General features: G+C 34.4%; 3 long non-coding RNA genes across 4 annotated transcripts; all 3 read left to right on the top strand.

The window, feature by feature from the left end:
• Window positions 1-3,877: 3,877 nt before the first annotated feature.
• On the top strand, window positions 3,878-12,190 carry LOC101888305 (uncharacterized). Its single transcript, XR_009341582.1, has 7 exons — window positions 3,878-5,398; window positions 5,456-5,540; window positions 5,600-5,660; window positions 5,718-5,850; window positions 8,795-8,911; window positions 8,967-11,646; window positions 11,728-12,190. It is a non-coding gene; the product is annotated as an uncharacterized LOC101888305 (long non-coding RNA).
• Window positions 12,191-13,891: 1,701 nt separating this feature from the next.
• LOC131800803 (uncharacterized) lies at window positions 13,892-17,476 on the top strand. 2 transcript variants are annotated; one of them, XR_009341581.1, is made up of 4 exons: window positions 13,892-15,818; window positions 15,905-16,766; window positions 16,838-17,024; window positions 17,098-17,476. It is a non-coding gene; the product is annotated as an uncharacterized LOC131800803 (long non-coding RNA). The 2 variants fall into 2 exon arrangements; XR_009341580.1 differs by having other exon boundaries at window positions 13,909-16,766.
• Window positions 17,477-19,713: 2,237 nt separating this feature from the next.
• On the top strand, window positions 19,714-21,744 carry LOC131800802 (uncharacterized). Its single transcript, XR_009341579.1, has 3 exons — window positions 19,714-20,946; window positions 21,018-21,204; window positions 21,278-21,744. It is a non-coding gene; the product is annotated as an uncharacterized LOC131800802 (long non-coding RNA).
• The last annotated feature ends 326 nt before the right edge of the window (window positions 21,745-22,070 follow it).

Genomic DNA, 22,070 nt, shown 5'->3' with positions numbered 1-22,070 from the left:
ATAAAAAGAATTTTGGTTCCCTTATTCTGTCAAAACATATATACATTTTGTGTATGTGTGTGTATTGTTTTGAATAAAAAATTCAATAATTTGAAATTATTTCCAATTTGGTTGCAAAATAAATGCAAATTTTCGACGTAAATGGGTAACAAATTTTACAGTTTGATAAAAATGTAATGTTATTCAATCTTTTGGAATATCTCCGAAATTCCATTGTTGTTTCGCGGGTTTTTTTCAATATAAGAATTTTGTTAAAAAACAATACAAAGCTTAACTAACCGTAAAACATGGTAGAATAAAGTAGGTAAAGTCAACTGAACATCAGTGTCCAAAGACATTCTGACCGAATTTCACTTCTGAATTTGATAAATCTAACTTCCCCACGAACTGTTGGATTTGTATGTACTCGCATGTGCGTACTTAGTCAATTACTGGTGTGATCGAAAAATGAAAACAAATCATTTTTTCATTTGGTTTTGAACAGGACCTTACCGGAATTTTTGCAAAATCTTTTATTTAAACATGTTCAACCAATAATAAAAAACAATAACACTAATAAAACAAATTCACCGCAATATATGACTAACGAAATGTAATTGTACTGTATATTGTGGTTGCAAGTGTGAGGTATACTACAATTAGAATGGCGTTCAACAATTATGAATCTGTTAATCTGTCTAAAATATATGTTCATCAACGCTTTTATCTTATCAAGAAAATACTAAAGTGCCGATCTGCAAGTATAATAAAAGAAGAAATCATGCTAAACAATGAATGTATTGTGTTAGTTACCATTTATCATATTATAAGGAAAAATTATTCATTTCTAATATTACCAAACCATGGCACAATAACAGTATGTAGAATAAAGCTACCTACAGCATAGGGCAAGTGCGTCTAAGTTCGACATGTCCTAGTAGTCGGCAGTTTTGAAATTTTCACATGCAATGTCTCGCCAAAGGAGCTAGAACCCATTATGACATACAAATACCTATTTTCAGACAAATCAGTGAAAAAATGTGACAAAAATCATCAAATTACCGAACATCGGCAGGTACCGTTGTATGGGGCTATACCAAAACGTGGATCTATAATTGCAATGACTCGTTACACGAACTGGGACCCATTTTAATCTACAACTACCAATTTTCAGAGAAATTCTTGAAAAAATGTGTCAAAAATCATCAAAGTACCGAATATTGGGAGGTACCGTTATATGGGGACTATATCAAAACGTGGACCTATACATACAATGTTTCGCCACACGAACTAGGACCCATTATGACCCACAAATACCACTTTTTAGACAAATCAGTGAAAAAATGTGTCAAAAACCATGAAAATACCGAATATCGGGAGGTACCGTTATATGGGGGCTATACCAAATCATGGACCCATACATGCAATGTTTCGCCACCGGAGCTGGAACCCATTATGCCCAACAAATACCAATTTTTAGACAAATCCGTAGGAAAATGTCGCAAAATCATCAAATTACCGAACAACGGGAGGTACCGTTATATGGGGGCTATGCCAAATCATGGACCCATACATGCAATGTTTCGCCACCGGAGCTGGAACCCATTATGACCTACAAATACCAATTTTCAGACAAATCCGTGATAAAATGTGGCAAAATCATCAAATTACCGAACATCGGGAGGTACCGTACCAACCATTCTAGACACAATACAAATTGCTCTGCTAAATTTTGGCGCTCTACGTCAAATAATGTAGGCTGTATCGTGATTTCAACACACGGACAGACAAACAGACGGATATCATTAAATCGACTTAGAATTTTATGCTGATTATGAATATATATACTTTATGGGGTATACGACGAATTTTTAAGGATGTTACAAACGGAATGACACCACCTTTCCAAGGTGGAGGGTACAAAAATTAATGGTGGCGTCAACTTAATAAACAAACTAAGTACATTATATTTAATACTTTTGGAATCAGAATTATTTTATAATAGTAAATTACAGTCTAAAGATCATTTTATATTATTTAATGCCGACATTAGGAGCAGAAAAAAAGAGATTTGCAAGTAGTCGGCAGGGGGTGTCGATTACTAGAAAAATATCATTTTTGACCAATTTCACCAAAACTTGAGAAAAGTAAAGTAAAAAAATAATCCAAAAACTACTCAAATAAAAAAGTTTTGAGTAGGCAGTTGCTTTCATTTGTGCTTATTGACCAACTTTTCTAAATTAAGTAGGTTTTTTCAATCTGCTATTTGACGTTTTAGATAGCGGTGGTATTTTTGAAAAAAAAAAAAATGTTGGCTATCTAAAGGAAAAAGGTCAACTAACAAATTCCTAATATAAGAATGGTACTTTTTTCTTTTTTTATTTATTTTAATTGAAAATCCATACATTACTGAAGGTAACCATATATTCTTGGTTTTCAACCTATATTTGGTTTAGAATGATAATTAAATAAAACACTATTTAAAAACGAAATTAATTTCAAATTCTGGATTAAAATGTGATTATTTTATACTATTTAAAATAAAAAAATATACAAAATAATATATATTTTTTACTAAAATACCATATGCCGACTACTGACAAATAGACATGCCGAGCATTGGAAATGGTGCCGACTACTGGCAAAAAAACTACTATTTTAGTAAAATTGCAAATTTTGCCAATTTAATAAAAAAATAAAATTTTTATTTTTTCGAAAAGTAAACAAAATTTGGAACCTGAACAATTTTATTTTTCTGCAATTGAAGCATTTCACTAAGAACGTTGAAAGATTGAAAAATCGAAAATCCTAAAAGTGCCGACTACTGGTACACTTACTCTACCATTTTTTGCGCTTCTATTCTGTCAAAACATTTACTCAGTTTGTATAAGTGTGTGTATTGTTTTGAAAAATAAAGAAAATTATTCGAAACTATTTTAGACTCAGTTGCAAAAACTGTATATTTTTGACATTAATGGGCAACAAATTCCATTCATGTTATGTCTTTTCCTTTCAATATAAGCATCATGTAATAAAATCTAATATAAACAAAAACAATTGTTTTATTTGCTGTGCCCATTTGACAAAATAAGACTCCAGTACAAAGTTTTCATTTTTCGCAGTTCCCTTGAAGTTGAACAAACGTTCTTGTTGTGCCATAATAGCATCCATAGAAACTATAAATATGGGTATTGTGTTTTTATACGTTTACAATATAAAATAATTGGTATATCTGATGGTGTGTACTGCCTAGCTGGCATTAGGGCAGGTCAAACGATCATTATCAGTAAAACTGTGCCCTTCTTAAATTGATTCATACTTAACCAATAAAAGTAGAAACAGTTTTAGAAAATATTCATAATGTTAGCTGCCCTAATTTCAGCTAGAGAGCATTCACGGAAAAACATACCAATACGAGCCACTCAATCGAGAATCAACACCCACATACAATTTGTCCGGGACACATATTGGGAGAAGTAGTCCAGAAGGTATTCTATCTGTTACTACTGTTCCAAAAGTTACAAAATGACCAATATCATAAAAATCAACAATATTTTCATTACTTTCGGAAGATGTGATGTGTGTGAATATATTTAGCCATCAAATGGTTTTCAATGGTAGTTGATAAAGTCTACTCCTATACTCAGAGATGCCAACTGCTCCGACGTAAAAATATGTACAGATAATTTTTTATTAAAAAGCCGCATAAATCGCTACTGACTAAGACAAACAAAAACTATGAAAATTTGTAAAAAAAAAAAAACGCCACGAACTAACGCTTCTCGTTCCGCGGCTCGACGGGAACTCAATTTATTTACAATTTTTTCTATACAAATTTGAGTAATTTTTCATTCAACAATTTCCATCTCAAAATTGGTTTGACAGTTCATTATCCCAGCAGCTGTGTCGAAGCCTCTACCTATATTCTTCTACCATGAATTTTTCTTAACACGAAACCTTACATCTGATACATTTACACTTACTCATTAATGCTTGCTGTGTCTAAATGTATATTCAGCCCACGCACACAAGCGTTGCGAGTGATCGTAGAATGTGCCTAAATTGGAATCTATTTTGGTCATGAAATTTGTTACATTGTTTATGACCGATCCAAAAACTTAAATATAATTCAAAGAAGTCCACTCAACTTATATATTACTAAACAGTTTCTACAAAACTGAATAGTGGTGATTGCTAAAACCGAAGTAATCTACAACTAGAAATGCTCTAGACAGGCTATGCATATCCTGAACCGGTTCACATATAAAATTCGGCTGAAACTGATATTTATAACAACTGTCTGTAGCTCATATCGTACGAGTTGATTGTAAAATGGCGGCGCGCCGATTATGTCGGCTCAAATAGCCGCTAAATACCTAGAAAATTATAGCGCGCCCAGTTTTTCGCCAAATTTTGATAAAAAATTCAAAAAATAATATGAAAATTTTTTTTTTGAAGTACTCATTTAGTTTGTATTTATTTTTCTTGAAAATCTTGCCGCCGCCGTCAAATTAGATAGCGCACCGCCGCATAAAGGCACAAGTACATAAAAAGCTTGAAGTCATGACTAGGCATATTATTTTTTTTTTTCGGAATCGGCAATTGGTTACGCCGTCAAGACGAGGTTGGTACGATACCCTAACACTGCCTTTACACGGTGGCATTTTTAGCTGGCATTTTTATAAATTCTCTTTTAAAATTTCTGCGTAAATCTTCGCGCCTTTACACGGTGGCATTTTACGATAATAGTGCTTGGCATTTTTTCTGACATTTTATTTTATTCAGTATTTCGTATAGAGCTAATTGTTTGTAACAGATATTTATAAAGAAGTGATTTAAAATTAAATGTGTGAATCTAAAGAAGAAATGATGAAAAAAGTTATTGAGGTGTTAAATATTGCATTATTAACTTTTATTTTAACTTTTTTTTACTTTTTAATACTTCCAATTAATTTTCATATAATTCACTATACAATTCAATCACTAAAAACATCACATCACAATAAAAGAAACGCATCAAAAATTACAATAAAGAAACGATATGAAATGTCTAAATCATAAAAAATTCGGAAGAAGCAAACAGAGAAATGCAAAGAAAATGGCATGTAACCCTGTGCGGTGGCTTATCGTGCCATTTTTTCTTCTATCCTTGTCTCTCTACACCTTTTACCAACAAAAAAATGGCATGGTTAAAAAATGTCACCGTGAAAAGGCAGTGTAAGTATGCATGTACCATTGCTTTGTATTCGATTAGTGTTTATCGATAATTATCTTTTTCTTTCTTGTTTTTCATTTCTTTGCTTCTTTGTAGAGTTGTGCTGCGTCGCGTAAAATCCATTTTACAGCTGTATATTGTTTTTGTGAATGAAAGTGCATAATTCATGAAAGTTTTCAGTGGCGAAACTTTTGAGTAGAGCAGGTAAGTTTGAAAAATGTGTAAAAATGTTGTAATTTAGTCTGTCATTACTTAATTTAGGACAGACAAAGAGTTGGTGATTCTCGGTGTTTGGAGTGTTGCAAGTGTCGCATAAGTTGGAGGTTTCAGCTTTTATGAGAAATAGGTAAGTTTTTCCGTATGTGTGACCGGTGAATAGTCGATTTGTGAGTTTGATCTCTCCAGGTGGCATGTTGGAACCTGCATACCAGCGACGAGACGGCGGTTCTGGGGAAAATTGAGAGAAGTATGTGCCTTTAGAGATTGAGATGTTTTTATAATTTTCCTTCCATTCGTTCCATAGATGCTGATAGATCTGAGCATCTTTTACTGTAAGGTCTGATTGAATTATAGAGCCGACTTGAGCCGCATGTTTGGCGAAGAAATCTGCACGCTCATTTGCAGGTATGCCAATATGTGAGGGAGTCCAGATAATGGTGAGTTGTGTAATTGTTGAGTTATTTACTTTTCGGAGTATATTATTTGCCAGGTAGTTTTGAGTTGTATTTCGTGTTAGTAATAGACAAGCATTTTTACTGTCCGTTATAATAGTGGCCTTATTAATGTTGTCTTCCATGATAATGTCTATGGCCTTGTTGATAGCATGTAATTCTCCCATTATTGAAGACATTTTGCTAGGTATTTTAAAAAGGAAGTTTTGGTTATATGAGATGTTGCATACTGCACATCCGGTAGAGGCACTGGAAACCGAGGCAACAGTTGCCCAAATTGTATGACCTGTATTTTTTAACCTTTCAACTTTTTCTTGTAGGATCATTCGATAGAATTCATTTGGTTGGGTATTTTTGGGCGAGTTGAACAAATTTATGATGAAAGTGAATTTGTTTCCGGGGTGTTCAATTTGATTTACCACAACTTTGTCGAAGATGTGTTTAAATTTGGTTATTTATAATGTTTTGGTACAATTGTCGATTGCGACATTTAAATTTGATTAATTCTTTCGCTGCGAGATATTGAGATCGTTGTTCCGGTGGTAGCATCAATGCTAATGCATAGATTGCGTGGACAGGTGTTGACGGTGTAAAGCCAAGACTTCTTCTTAGCATCTGATTTTGAAAAGATGTAAGTTTTCTGTTCAAGTAAGTTGGCATATGAGCCATTGAAGAGATGCAGTACTCTGTTTTCGAAAAAACTATGGATTTTGCTAGATTAATAGCAATGTTTGGGAGTAGACCTTGTTTGATATTGTTGATCATTTTTAATGCATTTATTGACTTGTTACAGGAGAAGATAACATCATCATAATGTTCTTTAAGAGATAAACTGTTTTTTATGTGCCTTCCTAAAAACTTAATGCTGTTAACCGATGTAATTTGTGTGCCTTGTAAAGTGATGGAAGGAGTTTTTCTTGGTCCTTTGGCTACATACATAGCGGCGGTTTTATTGATATTGTAGTTTAGGTTCAAGCGTGATAAAAGATATTGAAATTCAGTGGCTTTTAATTGCAGATTTTGATTGGCCGATTCAAAGTTCTTATGCGCAGATAATAATATGAAATCATCCGCAAATTGAAACAGATGTGTGTTGTCATCAGAAATCCCATGTAGACCAAGGTATATAAGTTAAAAAGAGTAGGACTTAAACATTGAAGATTTCAAGAGATTCATTTCCCATAACGATAGTTCTTTTGCTTACAAAATTAATAATCCAATCAGAGATGTCACTCGGACAGTTGAGTTCGCATAGTATTTTAAGGAGAATTTCGATACTGACACAATCATATGCTTTTTCTACATCCAACGATAAAATAATCTCTTTCTCACCTCTGTTTTTGTAGTAATTTATAGTGTGCAGTAAGTTATTGATACACATCGAAGTGGACATATGTTTTCGGAATGCAAATGTATTTGCTGGCAAAATATTATTTTCGTCAATGAATTGTTGCAGACGTTCTTTGATCATTACATTTATTATTTTTAAAGGAACTGATATTAAGGCTATCGGTCTGAAAGATTCTAGATCTTTACCTTTTTTTGGTATCGGGATAATTTTAATTTTTCGCCATTCATCTATGATTTCGCACTTTTTCCATAAACAATTTATTGCTTCCAAAAAGTTTGTTTTTGCAGATTCCGCTAGATTATTTATCATTTCGTATGTTATACCGTCAAGGCCAGCAGCTGAGGGTTTCTTTTTGTTTTTGAGAACCAGTAGAAACTCTTCCATTGTTAGATTGGACCTATTATAAGTAGTTTTGCTGACATAATTAATTGGATTGTTGTCTGGAACTTGATCTCTGAGGTGGCATAGAAATTGTTTGTTGTTGTTTGGGGACCATTTGCTTTTGCTGTTTGATGATAAACTATTTTTGCACCCACGAACAAATTTAAAGAGATGTTTTGAACTGGGCTCCTTGTTAACATTTTGTATTTTATTCATGAAATTGTGTTTTTGGCAAATTGGACGGCATTTTTAAAGTTTTTTATCATGCTATGCATATCATAAGTTTTTTGTGCAGCTATCTGTAGCCTGTACTGTTTTACAACATAGGAATCCCACCAAACTTTAGGTGTTTTGTTTCCTTTTAGGGTATAAGTAGATTTTTTGATTTCACTTTTTATCACGGAATGTATTTCTTGAAAATTAGTATTTAGTTGGATTGTACTTAGCTTTTTCATTAGTTGTTTTTTGGCCAAAAAAAGTTTGACCCTTGCACTTTGTGTTGTTAATATTTAAAATGACAGGATAATGATGGCTTCCACCGATCATATTTTTGAAAGTTTTCCATTGAATTGGTAAAATAGAGTTTGTGAAAGACAGGTCCAGAACGGATCCACTCAAATCATTTATATATTTTTTTTAAGGTATAACTACCATCGTTTAAACATTGAAAGTTGGAATTATCAAAGATTTCTTTTATTGTTTTTCCACGCTGTGAGACAAATGAGTCACCAAATGCTGAGTGTCTAGCATTGAAGTCACCACATATGAAAGTGTTGCTTTGATTATCAAGTAATGATATTAATTTGTTTAGTTGTGTTTTTATAGTTGCACATCTGACTGAGTGGGGAAAATAAATGGATACCAGAGTTAAATTGTTTGTTAAATTTGTGGTTTGGCAAATGAGAATATCCAAGGAGGTTTCAAAAGTAATCTTTTTGAATTGTATATTTTTTTTTTGAAAAGTAAGGCTACACCACCATAATTATCACTTCTTTTTTTCGATACTATATTGAATCCTTGTATAGATGACGAGTTTTGACTTTCGTCTATATTAAATATTTCACTCAAAAAAAAAACATATGTCAATTTTTTGCCTTTTCAGAAAAAATTGGAGGTAATTTTTGTTTTTGTTTAAACTTTGCACATTGTATTGAAGCACGTTCATGATTTTAATAAAAGTTTATTGTAAATTTGCAGGATTTGAATTATTATTTGGCACTTTCCTGTTCCTCAAATGAGTTATTTATTTCCGATGAAAGGAGTGATTGCTGGAATTTTTTTAAAATGTTTAAACCTTCGGCACTATTAAGTGAGGTAAGGACTTTTGACATTTCTTTTGAAAATTGTGTTAATGCTTTTTCAATTTCAGATAATTTTGAAAAAGGTAGTATAGTTGAAGACGGATTGAGATGGTGTGATTTGAATCGAACTGGCAATGGCGTGATGGATTGGATTTCGTGGAGACGCAACTTTGCTATATTTTAATTTTGTTACTCTTTTGTTTATTTCTTCATAAACGCTTCTTTTTGGTGGTTTGTTTTTAATAAGAGGGGGGAAGGCATTGTTAAATTCATCATCAGAAAGGACTTGGAAACGGTTTTGGGATTCTGGATATTTTTGAACAACTTCTTTTCGTGAAAGGTTGGAAAGGGCCATTATGCTTCTTATATTTCTTTCAGATTTCCATCTTGGGCACTGCTTTGGGTCGGTTGCAAAATGATCAATACTATTACAGAGAATGCATCGAGGCGAGTTGCATATATCCTTGCACGTAGTTGTTGACAAACATTCTTTACATTTCTGCTCTTTGGGACATTGATTGGGGCATAGAATAAATTTACCACAATTTAAACATTTTTTCGTCGACCTGCAACGAATGGCTATGTGTCCTAACCGTCCGCAGTTTAAACATAAACGTACAGGGGAGACATATAACTCCGGTGTTATTTTTGTTCCGCACATAAGTATCTCCGTGGGTACACCATCATATATAATACCGATTTTTATGGTTTCGGAGTATTCTATTTTATTGTTTTCGGATTTTCTAGTGAAGCGGTATATTGAAACAACGTCCATATCACTATTAGCTTCAATTTGTTGTTTAATTGTAATAGCAGAAATACTTATTGGTACATTCTTGATTATATAGAACCGTTGTACAAAACGTTCTGGGATAAAGGCTTTGAGATCGATTTGGTTTAACTTTGGGTTCGTAGCAAATGAGTTGGCTGAAGTAGCATTGTTAAATGTTATTCTGAAAAGATTGTATCCAATGTTTTTGCAAGCATAGTCTGTAATATTAATCTTTTGAAATCTTGCATACAGGTGAAGTTCACAATTCTTTCTTCTTGTGCTAATTGGCGTTTCTGAGGAAAATAATACATGTAAAAGACCGGGATGGTATTGAGGATACAAAATGGTTTCTTTATTTAGAGAGTTGTAGTTGTGTTGGTCTGCCATTTCATTATTTGATGTAGGTTCTGTGTTTGTGTTTATTGGTTTAACAGGTGTTCCATTTTGGTTTTTGAAAGTTTTAGTTTCTGTGGAAATGCTTGGGGCTCTTCTTTTATTTTGTTCCCCCGGAGGAGGAGGTGGAATAGGCGGAGGAGGAGGTTCCCCTACTCCCCCATTTTTCAGTTAATGAAGGATTATTTTAACTTTTGTAAAAAAAATTGCAAAAGCAGGAAAAAAAACTCAAATTTGTTTATTTTTGTGTGTGTGAACGCGTTGTTTGTATATTTGTTGTTGTTTTGAAATAAAAGCACAGCGACCAGCGCGAAAAACAGTCTAATGTCAACAGATGTTGATGAGCGACGACTAGGCATATTAATGTAAAATTATAATGGAAAACGACGACAGGATTTTATTGCGGCTCTGTAATCCCTTTATGAAATGTCACAAAATATGCCTAGCCATGACTTGAAGCTTCTTATATACTTGTACCCTAAGCAGATTGAAGTCTTCGCGTGGCATATTTTGTGACATATCAAAAAGAGATTTCAGAGCCGCACTCGAATTCTGCCGTCGTTTCCCCACATAATTTTACATTAATAAGCCCAGTCAAGATGTCAAGCTGCTTATGTACCCTCACCTTTATTTTCAATCATCCCATCATAACATAAACAACACGATACTTCACCACCCTCTAGAAACCCGAGCCCGGTGACTTGGAATCTGCCCACCTAACTAAGATCACACTCTCCTTTTCTTCTCACGTCTTTAATCCCTTACAATATGTATGTCTAACCATACAACTGGCAAGAAATTTACATGTATTTTAGACCAAATAGATTGTAATTTTCACGCCTTTAAAGGTAATCTAAAACAGAGAGCTAAAATATTTCTCTGATAAGTTATGTAACGCTTGATTATGGAATGGAAAAATTTTGATTCAGGTAGGACAAGTATGAAGACAAGGTTTCTAAGATGAAACACTTGTAGTGGTTTTTATGTTCTAAGGAAAGCCGAAAAAATATTTTTATTTTTATAAAATCTGCCAACTGACATTTGTAAATATTTCAGATATGAACAGAAATTTCATTTGAAAATTTTGTCATATTCCATTTAGTAATTAGTCTATCTCATGGTAGAAGATTACAAGTAGTCGCATTGGAAGTGAAATATTTGATTGAAAAATTATTCAAATTTGTAAAAATTGTTTAAAAAAGCGCATATAATAACATCATCCGATTGGCGTCGTACGAGAAAATATAAACAAGTCCACTTATCTTTGAAAAAACATTTAAAAAATTGACAAATCAATGTTTTCAAGCTTTGCATGTTGCTGTATTCTTCTACCATGAGGCTACATCTATTGTTTTTCCATGAATATAATTCAGAAAACTGAAAGGAGCAGTTTAATGGGCGTAATCAGGAGACATCTGGGTTTACAAGCACACTTACACAGAGTGAGTTGTAAGGACTGTTGTACTTGAAGGGCATCCTGGGAAGAAGATGAAACTTTAGAACATTTTCATTGCCACTGCCCTATATGCTCCTATATCTGGCACAAATAGACCTTAAACATATTAGGGGTTTCGTTAAAAAATGTGGGTTTCATAAGATAAAATACTTTAACATATTAAAGCATGAATTAACAAATCCTACCTTCACACTTTTTACCTATATAGCGCACAACAGGCTTATGTTTATGACCATAAGGACGTGTGGCGATTCAGGGTCGCGCCCTTTTTTCAACCTATTTTAATTATAAGGGCTATAAATTATTAATACAAAAAAACATAATATATAAAAAACCACAATAGATAAATAATGACAATAAAACAAATAAATAATGAAACATATATAATTTTTAAGAGCTTATGCAGATTCAAAGTTCCAAAAAAAAAAAATAGAAACATATAAACTTTTAGTAATGTTCCCTTTGTGTGTCAATTTAAAATTCAAATGTCAAAATAATACTTTTACCCCTGTATATTTTGAAACTGTTTCCTGCCTTAATTGGTTTAGGTAGGAAACAGCACCACAATAGGATCCACTCAACCGAGAACAAGCACCAACATACAAATTATCCGGGACACATAACATGCCATATTGGGAGAAGTAGTCAAGTAGTCCAGAAAGCATTTGATCTGCTGTGGCGCAGTGATAAGCATGCCAGCTTTGCTCTCTAAGCACCTCGGTTCGATTCCCAATCCAGACATCACATTTTTAATACGAAAAAAATTGTTTGAATATTTCTTCTAATAAGTAAGAGTTCTATGCAAATGAGCATTGGAAAACGTAAATATAACAACAAAAAAAAAAAAAAATGCTTAAGTCTGGAGTAAAAAAAAAATTTTTGTTTTTTTTTTTCACTTCCAACAACTATCGAGGAAGTGACTTCCACGCTTATTAGAAAACTATCGCGGGCGTTGTTCATCTCTTCCCGAAGGATGCTCCTTCCGGGGTGAGAAAGCGATATCAAACGCGATGATTTCTATCGTGACTTCTAAGTGATTTGGGGGATAGTTTTTACTTGCTGGAAGATGTGATATGTGTGTAGATCTTTCCCATTAAGCAAAAACTATCCGCTGTATTACTAAGAAGACTCAACAAAGCGATAGAAATCATCCCGTTTGATACGCTTTATCACCCGGATGAAGCATCCTTCGGGAAGAAATGAACCACGCCCGCGATAGTTTTAAGCATGACTAAATAACGCTTACAGCGTTACTTCTAACAATCGTGAATGTCACTTCCTCGACAGTTTTTGAAAGTGAAAAAAATAGCTTTATTTTTTTACTCCAGACTTAAGCAATTATTTTTTATTGTTATTTTTACTTTCCAATGTACACTTGTATATAAATTGTTTTTATTAGCTGAAATACTCACACTTTTTTTGTTTCGTTGGAATAATGTGTAGTCTACCTTGCGAATCGATCCTGGCATGCTAACCACTGCACCACAGCGTCATATATTCCTCAGATAGAATAAAGTCTCATTTATGTCCAATAATTAACTGACTGAAAACTTTCGCTGTTTGTCCGGTGGAAGTCACAAGAAAGTGTCAGCACACGCGACACCTTATCTTATATTTCTTGGCGCCACTACGTAGTAACTCCGTGACGATAGAAAGTAGACAACAGTAGTTTATTCTGATTAGAAGCGTCGCAGTAGTGACATCTTAAAATGGAAGTGAGTTACTCACTCCCAAAAGCTTGCAGGGCTTCTGAATGTAAAGAAACTACTGTTAATTCTAATGGTATTGGTCATTTTGGAACAGTAGTAGCAGATAAAATGCTTTCTGGACTACTTGACTACTTCTCCCAATACGGCATGTTATGTGTCCCGGATAATTTGTATGTTGGTGCTAATTCTCGGTTGAGTGGATCCTAGTGCCATGTCTTGTGGTGCTGTTTCCTACCTATCAATCAATTAAGGTAGGAAAAAGTTTCAAAATATAGATAAGGTAAAAGTAAAACATAATTTGTATGGAAAAAGTAAGACGAACTCCATGTCCCGTTAATTCTGATTTGACTTTGTTTTGATACTCAACAATACGCACTTATAACAATCTTATTTTATATAACAATAACTTATTGATTATCTTATTTAGTATCATAGTATATCCATTCAATGATATTTACATTTTCTAACCTTTCGGATAATTATGTTCTTCGTAAATGCTTACTTTCAAAAGTTTCCACAAGGATAACTTTGGGGTTGTATATATATATATATATATATATATATATATATATATATATATATATATATATATATATATATACACCTTACCTTACCTTACCTTTTTGTTGTAGCATGTATATATATATGCGTATATATAAACTGGAATTTCTAAAATTATATATAAATAAAAAATAAGATCAGCAGACGTTCGAATCAGTGACATATCTCGCAGCAGAATTCAATTAAGAAAAAGGCTGTAAAATTTTTAACGTGCTGTAATTCGAGTTTTCCGGCACACGTTTGTCTGAATTTGTATTATTTTGACTTCTTATTTGACCACTAAAGGATCTAGGCATGTAGCAACGTTTTTGGAAGTTTTCTATCTCATTCTACAGTGAAATAAAATCAATGTATATAAATTATTTTTGATACGTGGTTGCCTATGTTGTAAAGTTTTGTCGAATTTTCCCTCAGGAAACCACCAGAGATCATTGCTACTCCGTTTTGGAATACACCAGCTTGTTAAATGCGAAGGTATGGAATTTGGTTTACTGAGAGATGGATTTCCTTTCATTTTCGTCAATCTTTGGTTTGTTATGCATCTCGGAAATGGACGATACCGATTTTTGAGAAAAGAATCAAGGGTTCCCTTTTTGGAATAGCTGTTTTGTCAGTTAAACCTTGCTCCCATAGCGTCAGCATTGAGTTTGGAAGACGATTGCATCCAAAGAATACAAATATTATGTGTTTCACTTTTAGCGTTAAATGGAACAAGGCCCAACTGGAGTGACTATGGAATTTTTGATATATAAGGTCGTAAATATGTCTCGGAATGTTAGCATGTAAAATCAGTTAAAGACTACGATGCCGCATATAACTTGAGCTATGTTTAGGACAGGAAAGACTTAGCTTCTTTGGAAGCCATATTGACTAAACCTTTGACCTTTGTCACGTGTACTAAATTGTACAAAAAAACTGTTAACATTTTTTTATAATTATTTGTAGTATATTTTAAATTACAATAAGCAAAAATCAGATTAGAATAGAAGAGAGAATTACAAAAAAATGTGAAGGGAGGGTAAAATTTACCACCACCGTTGTTAGGAGACGTTAGAGGAATATTGCCATCGCTTACACCAGCATTAAATACTACTAGGTGATTAGCCTTATGACTGAAGGAATCTAACGACATAATTTTTAAGGAATCATAAGGAATAGTGAAACAGCAAAGGGTTTCTACGCATTTCTTTGTTAAGGAAATGAATCGAGTTAATATCGAATATACTTTTTTTAAATTCGAAAACATGAAAATATCGGTGAGATTCTAAAAAAAACTGAAAATATATAATTATTTCCTCAAAAAGGAGACGAAATTTTGGGAAAATACCAAGAAAAATGTACTTTTGGCAATATTTTCTCCTACATGAACACATTATTTGACCTTAGTAATTTTTTTTTCATTTATAGACTTCCAATTTTATGCATGAACTACGGAAATTTTCGGAAACCGTTGCTCAAAAAGAAAAATTGTGTACATGTAATTTGATGATGTTTGATTTCGTATTATTATTTATTTAGACTCTTTTTTTACTCGTTTGGTTGCTGTTCATAACCGGTTCCAGTTTGTCTATCAACATGCGACGACGAGTTTTCTCAAATTCGGGGATATTTTCTTTTATAGTACGATATACTTGATTTGATCATTTATACAGTTTACATTATTCTATTTGCATCACTTGGTGAATAGTAAAAAACAAAAACGCAAATAAATGGTGAATCGCATTGCCACAATATGATGGTTGGGAATGAAATGTAGGCGGCGCTGATCGATCAATGGCAATGACATTGTCAGCGTTTACAATACAGGGCGCTTCCTATGTACTCTTCCAAAACACGCGCGACATGTTATGGTGGAGGGAACGTTAGAAACCCCACTCTACTTCAACACCGTGACACAATACACTATATAATAAAGGGAACGTTGGAAACCAAACTCCCCTTCTTTGTGGTCTTGACTCACGAATCTTGCTCATCGTTTCCAATGTCTTGTAATTTTCCCGTCAGATCGAGCTGAAATTTCGTAAGATATGTAATAAGGTCTTTTTGTCTCAATACTCGCAACATTTTTTTATTTTTAATCTTTCTTCGCTTTTCTGTTTTTTAATCACTAAATAGATTTAGTTGAAGGGTTTCCACTTTTGCACACTTTGATTGTTTTTAGATTATACACTTTTTCTCTCCATTTATATCGCATTGGCACATTATGGTGGGTGATGATGACATTAGGCGGCGCTGAACGATCGGTGGCTATGACATTGACAGCGTTTACGATACAGGGCGCCATCTATAAACGCTTCCAAAATACACTTGACACGTTATGGTGGAGTGAACATTAGAAAGCCCACTCCACGTCAACACTGTGACACAATACTCTGTATAGGAAAGCACGTTGGAAACAACACGTTACTTACTTAATAACAACAAACTTAACATATTTAAGAGCTGAGGGAACCTTAGAAACCTTTCTCAACTCTAACGACGTAAAACAATACTCGTGAAAGTAAAGGAAACTTTATAAACACCTCTTTACTTACAAGAGAACACACAACCTCCACAGATGTTAGAGTTAAGGGAACGTTAAAAACCCCACACAATTCGATCGCTTACACAATACTCTTAGAAATGAAGGGAACGAGGGAAACCCCTCTTTACTTACGAGAACACACAAACACTTCACGAATGTTAGAATTAGGGGAACGTTACAAACCCCACTTAACTCTAACTACAAACAGCCTATTCCACGATATGGAAAGAACATTTCCGTTCCACAAAAATGCATCAGAACGAAAAATTGTACGAAAATCAAACCGAACGAAAACGTAAGCATTTTAGTGGAATTTTGTGTCCACTATCTTTTTACGCATGCACGCGAATGCAAATGTCAAAATCAGCCACTTGTGTGTTTGCTGTCGTATGATTACAATTCAGGATTTTTTTTCAACATAAATATTGCTTGATTGAAAATGGAAACAAAAAGGTAAGAAAAAATAATAAACACAATTATAGTATGATAACAACATACATATTTTTTTATTTCCTTAATTCCAGCACGAAAATATCATCAACTGTACAGCTGCGGGCACTAGTTGAATATATGTAGGAGAATCCTGCTATCGCCAGAGGGGTGCCAACTTTTGGAAGCAACAAGCAATCCCTTGAAGACCACTGAAAAAAATTATGTTTCAAATTATATACCATGGGTTCTCCTCCTCGCACAATTGAAGAGTGGAAAAAGGTAAGTCAGAAAACGCGGTTTAATCTATTTGTCTAACCGGCATTATTATTTACGGACTTGGGTGGATCTCAAGTTCCGCACAAAAAAGAAAATACCTGAAAACAAAAAAGGGTTGCAAGGATAAGGTGGCGGTTTATACCAATTTGAGTGTTTGACGGAGCTAGAAACGAAATTGACCGGACACTTTTCTTATCGAAGTCAGCGGCACCAAGCGGTAAGACTTTTGGCTATGCAGACGACATCGACTACTGCTTTGTGGCATTGGTTACAACACCATCAGGACGTTCCAAGACCGTAGCAGTTAAGTGAAATAAGTTTTCACCATTTATCGCCAGAAACACATGTCCAACAACAGTATCAAATAAACGTACAAACCTGCACCATCACAACTAAACAATACCAATCATAGTTAATAGATGAAACAAATTTTTAATTATACATTTTTATTTTAATTAGAAATCAGTAAATTTTACAAATTTATTGCAATTTTTATTTATTCGAAGCATCTTTTAAATGCCTCCATGGTACATTTTGAACCTCCTCCACATCATCCATAAAGTATAGTGCTACAGAAATATTCATTTTTTAAGAACACAAATAATTCAAGCACTATCACCGCGAATATTATTTTGTTTGTTTATTTACAATTTGTTTGTTTACAACCGAACTGTCAGTTCAGGCAGAGCCAGATTAAGTATGGTTGTATTTTTTATTGTTTTTCGCGTTTAAATCAGTCATTCTGGCACTTTTTTTGCTTAAATTCGCAATTAATTTTTCAAAGGTATATATAAAGGCAACACTGCTTCACGTAAGGCTATGCGAAAGAAAGAACGAATTCTGATACGAAAGTGAGTGACTAGATTTCGTTCGCACAAATTTTCTTTCGATATCGTGGAACAGGGTGTAAATCGTTGCAGTAAAGTGAACGGTATAAACCCCAGAACGAAACACTAACTACTGCGGCTATGGGATTGAAATCAAATAAACTTTCCCTAAAATCGATATCATATGGCCCCAAATTAGTTCAGTACAAATCTTGCACACTATTTTTTCCTGATTCCATTTCATGCTATACAAAAGCAAAACTTCTAGTGATAATTATATTGCCTTCAATAGCCTGCCTGTTGATTTCTCCAAACATGTCCCAGTGCCACGGCGAAGGGAATCTGTTAGTGCAACTACAGTCCCTGTTGGCATGCTATCTGCGCCACTATATAGGACATTCGACCTACACACCTGGAAAAAGATTCTCTCAGAAAAGTTTTGTTGTCCTCGTTATTCTGGGGGGAACTTTATATGTCTACTCCTACTGAAAACTACAAATAATGCAATCACGCAACCCTTATCAACGGGAGTAGTTAAAAACACACTTGTTTACACAACAAGCAGCCAATAAACCCACCAACAACCATTCACACCATAAGCGAGTTATGCTGACTCAGTTCACGAAATTGCAGTAGCATTAAATAAATATCAGCGACATTTGTTTGTTAATTTTTATCTTAGATTGGAATTGTGGCAAAATAAATTTGATAGTTCTAAAACGGCTTTCAATTCGTGGAAAGGGAACCTTTATCTTTGATAATAGAAAATATAGAAAATTTTTTGGTATATATGAAAAAAGAACACTTGATTAACTGAACTTTAAACTCATGGAATTTGGATTGGACTGAGGGATGGATTTCCCTTCATTGTCATCAATCTTTGGATTGTAACGTATCTCGGAAGCGGACTCGGGTATACGATGCAGATTTTTGAGAAACGAAACAAGGTCTTTCCTCTTTGGTATAGCTGATTTATCATATACACCTTGTCCCCACATTGTCAACACAAGACATAAATAAATTCCACCAGACTACTGTAACGACGAGTGTCCTCCGGTCGCTGAGATACGCTCGGGTGCGTCACAGAATATTTATATTGAAATGACTGAGAGTGAAACAGGTAGTATGTTGGTTCACAAATACGGTATGTATCACTTTATTACATTCAAATTTTTTATATTGACTGTGGCTGTCAACTGATACTGTTTGCTGTTTCGATGGTCGTTGTACGAAGGCTGTTTTTTTGCTGGTACTTGTGGCTAGGCTTTGGCAAGTTTATTCTTCCCCAGGGCCACGACGGCTCTTTGACGATTCGATTTGTAAAACCTTTTTTAGTCAAATGGGTCGTAAGATTAGGTTTTCTCGCTTTGCTTTGATTCGGTCTTAACTTCTTTCACTGCTTATATAGAAGACCCAAGAGAACCCTTCATCGGTCTTGGTATCATAGGCCCACGGCGACACTTTGATTCGGTCCCGAATGTTTCTTTACTAAAGGCCCAACACGGCATTGTTACCGTTACAATTTTATTTTTTTCACTTTCAATATACAAGGCCCACGACGGCACTTGGATTTCACTTTAAGTCAGGCCCCAGACGGCACTTGAATTTAATTTAAATGCAGGTTTATTTCTTTTGAATATCCAAGGCCCACCACGGCACTTGAATTTCACTCAAATTCAGATTTATTTCCGTTTAATATCCAAAGTCCACGAAAGCACTTGGATTTTCACTTTAATTTCGGATTTCTTAATTTCGAATTTCGACGCGAAATTCTCGTTTAATATTTTAATGCTTTCCGTGACCCACGACGCATAATGGGGTGAGATCCTTAAAAAACGGAGATTTATTCAGGGAAGCAGGTTGGGAATGAAATGTAGGCGGCGCTGATCGATCAATGGCAATGACATTGTCAGCGTTTACAATACAGGGCGCTTCCTATGTACTCTTCCAAAACACGCGCGACATGTTATGGTGGAGGGAACGTTAGAAACCCCACTCTACTTCAACACCGTGACACAATACACTATATAATAAAGGGAACGTTGGAAACCAAACTCCCCTTCTTTGTGGTCTTGACTCACGAATCTTGCTCATCGTTTCCAAGGTCTTGTACTTTTCCCGTCAGATCGAGCTGAAATTTCGTAAGATATGTAATAAGGTCTTTTTGTCTCAATACTCGCAACATTTTTTTATTTTTAATCTTTCTTCGCTTTTCTGTTTTTTAATCACTAAATAGATTTAGTTGAAGGGTTTCCACTTTTGCACACTTTGATTGTTTTTAGATTATACACTTTTTCTCTCCATTTATATCGCATTGGCACATTATGGTGGGTGATGATGACATTAGGCGGCGCTGAACGATCGGTGGCTATGACATTGACAGCGTTTACGATACAGGGCGCCATCTATAAACGCTTCCAAAATACACTTGACACGTTATGGTGGAGTGAACATTAGAAAGCCCACTCCACGTCAACACTGTGACACAATACTCTGTATAGGAAAGCACGTTGGAAACAACACGTTACTTACTTAATAACAACAAACTTAACATATTTAAGAGCTGAGGGAACCTTAGAAACCTTTCTCAACTCTAACGACGTAAAACAATACTCGTGAAAGTAAAGGAAACTTTATAAACACCTCTTTACTTACAAGAGAACACACAACCTCCATAGATGTTAGAGTTAAGGGAACGTTAAAAACCCCACACAATTCGATCGCTTACACAATACTCTTAGAAATAAAGGGAACGAGGGAAACCCCTCTTTACTTACGAGAAAACACAAACACTTCACGAATGTTAGAATTAGGGGAACGTTACAAACCCCACTTAACTCTAACTACAAACAGCCTATTCCACGATATGGAAAGAACATTTCCGTTCCACAAAAATGCATCAGAACGAAAAATTGTACGAAAATCAAACCGAACGAAAACGTAAGCATTTTAGTGCAATTTTGTGTCCACTATCTTTTTACGCATGCACGCGAATGCAAATGTCAAAATCAGCCACTTGTGTGTTTGCTGTCGTATGATTACAATTCAAGATTTTTTTTCAACATAAATATTGCTTGATTGAAAATGGAAACAAAAAGGTAAGAAAAAATAATAAACACAATTATAGTATGATAACAACATACATATTTTTTTATTTCCTTAATTCCAGCACGAAAATATCATCAACTGTACAGCTGCGGGCACTAGTTGAATATATGTAGGAGAATCCTGCTATCGCCAGAGGGGTGCCAACTTTTGGAAGCAACAAGCAATCCCTTGAAGACCACTGAAAAAAATTATGTTTCAAATTATATACCATGGGTTCTCCTCCTCGCACAATTGAAGAGTGGAAAAAGGTAAGTCAGAAAACGCGGTTTAATCTATTTGTCTAACCGGCATTATTATTTACGGACTTGGGTGGATCTCAAGTTCCGCACAAAAAAGAAAATACCTGAAAACAAAAAAGGGTTGCAAGGATAAGGTGGCGGTTTATACCAATTTGAGTGTTTGACGGAGCTAGAAACGAAATTGACCGGACACTTTTCTTATCGAAGTCAGCGGCACCAAGCGGTAAGACTTTTGGCTATGCAGACGACATCGACTACTGCTTTGTGGCATTGGTTACAACACCATCAGGACGTTCCAAGACCGTAGCAGTTAAGTGAAATAAGTTTTCACCATTTATCGCCAGAAACACATGTCCAACAACAGTATCAAATAAACGTACAAACCTGCACCATCACAACTAAACAATACCAATCATAGTTAATAGATGAAACAAATTTTTAATTATACATTTTTATTTTAATTAAAAATCAGTAAATTTTACAAATTTATTGCAATTTTTATTTATTCGAAGCATCTTTTAAATGCCTCCATGGTACATTTTGAACCTCCTCCACATCATCCATAAAGTATAGTGCTACAGAAATATTCATTTTTTAAGAACACAAATAATTCAAGCACTATCACCGCGAATATTATTTTGTTTGTTTATTTACAATTTGTTTGTTTACAACCGAACTGTCAGTTCAGGCAGAGCCAGATTAAGTATGGTTGTATTTTTTATTGTTTTTCGCGTTTAAATCAGTCATTCTGGCACTTTTTTTGCTTAAATTCGCAATTAATTTTTCAAAGATATATATAAAGGCAACACTGCTTCACGTAAGGCTATGCGAAAGAAAGAACGAATTCTGATACGAAAGTGAGTGACTAGCTTTCG

Source organism: Musca domestica, unplaced genomic scaffold (genome assembly GCF_030504385.1).
Source record: "Musca domestica strain aabys unplaced genomic scaffold, Musca_domestica.polishedcontigs.V.1.1 13, whole genome shotgun sequence".
In the NCBI taxonomy this organism is placed as follows: Eukaryota; Metazoa; Arthropoda; class Insecta; order Diptera; family Muscidae; genus Musca; species Musca domestica.
This window is presented reverse-complemented; position numbering and strand designations above follow the sequence as displayed.